We start from the raw sequence: 6044 nt of genomic DNA on the forward strand, positions 1-6044 counted from the left end.
ATACATGTATACATGAAATTTTTGTCGAACTGTTAGTGACCCCTCTCTTTTTAACATTGGCCTGCCTCTGAATCGATGATTTAAAGTTTATGACTCTGGATTTTAGACCTTTTGAATTATTGAATTCTAAATTAGTAATTCATACATATTAAATGAATTACTTAAAATAATTCTTTCGAACCCGTACCTTAGAATGAATTAACAGGGCTATGATCCATCTATGCCAAACGAGTGAAACTGGAAAGGAAATTTCAGAGTGGACTGTCATTTCATACAACTAACGATGACAACGTTATTGCCCTATTATTTGCAGAATGAAATTGTCATTCTTCGTAAAACGTTTGACTTGCTTTTGGATAGTGATATTTCACATTCTTTGCCGTATTTGTTGTGGCCACGGTCTGAATATTCTAGTACTCCCGCCTGGGTTGCTCTAGTGGTGAGTACCCTCCACTCCCAACCAAGAGGTTGTGAGTTCGAGTCACCTCAAGAGCAAGATGAGAAGTTCTTGAATGGAGGAATGCCGAGGGTCTATCGGAAATAGTCTCTCTACCCCAGGATAGGGGTAATGTCTGCGTACACACTACCCTCCCCAAACCCACTGGTGAGATTGTACTGGGCTGTTGTTGTCCCGCCATCACTTGTTATGTGATACACTTTTTAAAAAATATATAATGATGCATTTTCTTATTTAAAAATTATTTAAAATTAGCATACCAACTTCATCCTTAATGACATTACATGTTTGGACCCAACAATTAGAGGTGTACAAAGGAAACCGACCAATCGCACCAAATCGAGAAAAAAAATCCGACTATGGTTTAGTTTGATTTGGTTTGGTATTAGAAAAAAAACCCAACCATAATTGGCTTGGTTTGGTTTGAACTAAAAAAAATCAAACCGAAACCAAACCAACCCGACATTGCATGAATACAAGTTTTAAAAATATTTTATACATAAAAATAATTATTGTAATGTAATTTATAAATATTTTTTAAACTCTAATAGTTCTCTCTTTTAATGTATTATTTCAAGTTTGGACTTAGAACTTTTGAATGGTCAAATATGTTTTATAACTCATAAAAGTTAGTAACTCAAATAAAGCCCAAAACAAAATCAAATCAATACTAATGCTAACGAAAAAAAATTCAATTCAATACTAGGAATGCCAATGGTAATGGATATTTTTATTTTTAGTTTTGCATTGGTTTAGATAGCGAAAATGCATAACTTACTTTTAATATTATTTAGTCATGTAATTAATACTTAGAACTTATTAGTCGTACTTATTTTAACATGACTTAGTACTTTTAGATTATGTTTATTTTTATTATGGCTTATTAATTAGCAATATTTATCTTATGCGATTTGTTGAGTATTTTAGTATAATCATGACCCATCTTACATTATTTTGTGTTATTTTATTGGGTAACATCTTATATAGTTTTATCCTACTAGGACCTAAGAGATATTAGAGCACAAATTAAAACAATTATACTATGAAGATTTTGTCGGGAAAAAAATCCGAAAAACCCGAGAAAAATTGCGATTGAAAACCCGATTTTTGTTGGTTTGGTTTAGTTTATAGATTTAAAAATTCGAGACAATTGGGTTGGTATAGTAATTGAAAAATCCTAACCAACCCGGCCTATGTACACCCACAATAACAAACCCAGCAGAGACGTATTTAGAATTTTAAGAGTATGTGTGCACTATACTACCGTCTAGCTTGACTCCATCAAAATTTTGCTATGATAACAACTTATCAAGCAAACCATGGTTAATACTATTATCACAAGGAAATATCATTCACTTTACAATTGTTCTTAACAAATTTTATACCTTAAAAGTGATTAATAATAGCATCGTTATTTGGAGAAAACTCACTTCACAAATCGAAGAAAAATATAAATGAGAGAAATAATAAAGAAATTAGTTAGAGGATGACCGTTGTTCGCAAGAAAATTGAGATAGAAAGAGAGGTAAGGAGGAAATGTGAATTTTATTTTTTTAGAAATTTTAAAACTCAAGAATGAACCAAAAAAGAAAGAAAAAAGGAGAAAAGAATAAACATAAAATAAAGAAAAGATAAAGCAATAAAAGAAAAACTACAAAATGAAACATAAAAATAAAAGAACGAAAGGGAAGACAAGAAACAGAAAAAAGAAAAGACAGAAAATATAAAGGGAAGTAGAAGATAGGGGATTCGAACCCTAACCTACACAATCACAAGGGCACACAACCTCCAATGAACCAAAGTGGCGTCTGGTGCATTGGTTCACCCAGATCCAATTTAATCATTATACCAGAAGAATTACAGTGATATGCGCATTCTAGGGACGGGAGCATGAATTAACGTGAACCCATACCTCTCTCTGTAAATTCGCCCCTAAAACTCAGTATAATCTCATAAAAGTGAGGTCTGGAGAGGGCAGAGTGTACGTGGATCTTAACCTACTTTGTGATGGTAGAGATACTATTTTCGAAAGACCTTCCGACTCAAAGACATGTTTGAACCTGTAACGACCCAACGGGTTATTTTTCCTTTTTGAACCTCGTTCCCCTAAATAAAACTTTCCGTATGTATTTTTACTGTTTAATAACTTGCGGGGATGGTTGGTTCGGGATTTGGAAGTGTTCAGGTTGAAATCGAAACACTTAGTTCCTTAATTTAGCTTTAAAAAGGTCAAGTTTGACTTCGGACAACATTTATAGAAAACGACCCCGAAATCGGGATTTGACGGTTCCAATAGGTTCGTATTATGATTTTGGACTTGGGCGTATGTTCAAATCGGATTTTAGACAACCCGGGAGCGTTCTGGTGCTTAATAGTGAAACCTAACTATTTGAAGGTTTTAAGGTTCTTTAAATTTGGTTTGGAGTAAGTTTTGGAGTAATCGAGGTCAGTTTGGAATTACGAGCCTGAGAATAGTTTCGTATGGTGATTTAAAACTTGCACGCAAAATTTGATGTCATTTCGAGTAGTTTAAGTATGTTTCGGCGCGTTCGGAGTAAGTTTGAAGAATTTAAAATTCTTAAGTTGAACCAATTTGGTTTGAGGTATGATTCTTAGTTTTGATGTTGTTTTACACATTTCGAGGGTTCGAGCGAGTTCGTTTTATGATTTCAAACTTGTTGGTATGTTCGGGCGGGGCCCCGGGGGCCTCGGGTGTTAACCGGACGAGGCTCAGACCAATTTTGGAATTTGGCGCAGCAGCTGAAGCTTCCAGCTTCTGTTGCAATCGCACCTGCACTTGGCCAGCCGCAGGTGCGAGCTCGCAGAAGCGAGCCCCAAGCCGTAGAAGCGGAGCCTCTGGGCGCACCTGCGCGCACGCATATGCGAAGGAAAATGCGCAGAAGCGGGCATTGGCACATAAGCGAACTCCTAGGGGCACCTACGGATGCGCAGAAGCGGCCCCTTGTACGCAGGTGTAGAGACATGCCAAGAAGGGAAATCTCGCACCTGCGAAGGTTTTTCCACAGGTGCGGAGCCGCATGTCCGAAAATACTGTGTGGGCAGAATGTTAAAAGGGGCGAGGCTGAGCCATTTTTGCCCATATTTCCTCCATTCTTGGGCGATTTTGGAACTTTTTGAGAGCCGATTTCAACTAGCAACTTGAAGGTAAGTTAATTCTACACACTTTAAGTTAAATACATACATTATGGGTAGATTATAACCTGTAAATTGTGTAAATCAAGAGTTTAGATGAAAAACCTAGGTTTTGATAAAAACGAGATTTTAACCACGAAAATGGTTATGGAATTGAATGGAAACTGTATATTTGAGTTCTTGAGATTATGGGTAACGATTTCCTCCGAAATTTTCCGGAATCCGGGCACGTGGGCCCGAGGGTGAATTTTAAAAATTTTACCAATTTGGGTCGGGTAATTAATTTAATAGTCTAATTTCTAATTATTGAGCATGTATTAATTATTTTGTATAACATTTGAATAGTTTCAGATTTTTCGGCATCCAATTGAGACTTTAACGCGACGTTGTGATCGGAAAGTGAACTTTGAGACAAGGTAAGTCTCTTATCTAATCTTGTAAGAGGGAATTTACCCTATAGGCGATTTAAATTAATAATTGTTGCTAATTGTGGGGGTTACGTACGCACGAGGTGACGAGAGTCCATGAGTAGCTACTAATTATGTTATGTCCAGATAGTTTAAGACTCAAATCATGAATTACTTATAATAATTATATTATTTATTTAATTAAGGCAGAATACATATGCAACCCCTTAAACTAAGCAATATTTTTTACTTGAACACCTAAACTATGGATAATACCTATTGAACACTTGAAGTGAACACAAATTGTGTCAATTAGACACAAATTTTGCAGCTCCAAGCAAACAAAATGCGTGTAAATTACTTGATCGTGACGTGGCACATCAGACCAATGAGAAGAGAACACGTAAAAGAGGAAAAATATGGGAAAATCAAAAAAATTAGAAAAGCAAAGAAAAAAGTTGACGGGAAATCAGATCCCTTATTCTCTCTTAAACTCATTCTTCCCCCATTTTCCAGTAACCTCTATACTTTTCTATGCATTATCCATTGACAACATTGATTAGAAACCTGAGTATACCAATAATACAAATTCACGCATAAAAAAGAGATTATTTGAATTAATCAATATTTTGTAAAGAGAATTGTTCACCATCAGGACCTCATAGAAAAGAAAAAGAAAAAAGAAAAATCAAAGCTCAAATTTTCAGAGAGAACCCATCTTCTTCTTCGTGCTATTTTTTTAATCTAATAATACCGATGTTTTGGGTTGAACTGATGGATCTTTTTTTATGTGGTGGCAGGTTATTTGAGACTGTGTGATGATTTTTGTGAGCAAAATCCATGGCAGTGCAGGTAAAAGGTGAGACTTAGAAGTGATGGAAGTATAAGAGCGGACAGATTTGGGCTTGGGGTTCGCGGTGGTGCCGTTGTGGCGATGCGGTAGAGTATGGCAGGAGTTGGGACGGAGAATAATAGAGGAAGATGAATGTAATTTTGTGGTGCCCTCTTTCTATTGAATGTTTAAGTGATTTTTAATAAAAATGTTTTAGTGTTGTTTGTAAATATTTTGGTCACTGAAATTGAATTTGAAATGTAGAGGTGGTTGCACAGTGGTAAGCAACGACTATGGTGGAAATAGAAAGGAGGAAGGAGGAGATAGGAGAAATAATTGGAAAAACAGAAGATAATGCCTCTCACGCGCCTCAACAGTGGGGTGTTACATACATTATGCTATGTCAGCAATTTGTGTCTAATTGACACAATTTGCATTCACTTCAAGTGTTGAATAGGTACTATTATTAGTTGAAGTGTTCGATTGAAAAATATTGCCTAAGTTTATGGGGCCGCCTATGTATTCTGTCTTTAATTAAAGTACTGAAATATATTGTAAATTGTTAGAGGAAATTAGTAAACGATTGAAATTTCATATACTTGAATTTTTGTACAAATTACTTGACTATTAATAGAAATTGTACATCCTTATCTGTTAACCTTATAATATTTTCTCATTCCGGAGGTTCATAAGAAAATGTCCTCCTTTCTTATGAAGCTGGCCGAACGCCTCGACAGTATAGATGCATCTATGGATCGTGCCTGTAATGACACGACTTGTCATTTTGAGTAATTACTCTCCTCTCTACTATTTGAAGTCTCGAATAACTTCATATGCATTATGACTTGTGTGCAAAATTTGAGGTCAATCGGACTTGATTTGCTATGTTTCGGCATCGAACCTAGGATATTTCGACGTCGCTTCTTTGAGTATATGTGGTATCACATTAAGCAAACGAGCTCCAAATTCAGTTTTGATTGAAGTATTAGATTCGTATTGAAATTACGAAGCCATAACAAAAAGAATCGTCGAATCCAGACACCGTATGGGAGAGTTATGCCCATTCCCGTATCAGAAAAAATCATTTCCCATCGCCAGCGCCCAGGGTAGCGCGGAGCGCTGTCCCTGGCGCTGGGATTTCTTGCAGCTACTGGAACCAGTGCCACAGGCAGCCCTCAGCGCCACCTGTGGCGCC

The 6044-nt window shown here is 36.4% G+C and overlaps 1 long non-coding RNA gene across 1 annotated transcript; it reads left to right on the forward strand.

Annotated features, from left to right (window-relative positions):
• The first annotated feature begins 4486 nt into the window (after positions 1-4486).
• On the forward strand, positions 4487-5447 carry LOC104111830 (uncharacterized). Its single transcript, XR_689818.2, has 2 exons — positions 4487-5004; positions 5114-5447. It is a non-coding gene; the product is annotated as an uncharacterized lncRNA (long non-coding RNA).
• Positions 5448-6044: the final 597 nt, after the last annotated feature.

This window comes from Nicotiana tomentosiformis, chromosome 8, assembly GCF_000390325.3.
Source record: "Nicotiana tomentosiformis chromosome 8, ASM39032v3, whole genome shotgun sequence".
NCBI lineage: Eukaryota > Viridiplantae > Streptophyta > Magnoliopsida > Solanales > Solanaceae > Nicotiana > Nicotiana tomentosiformis.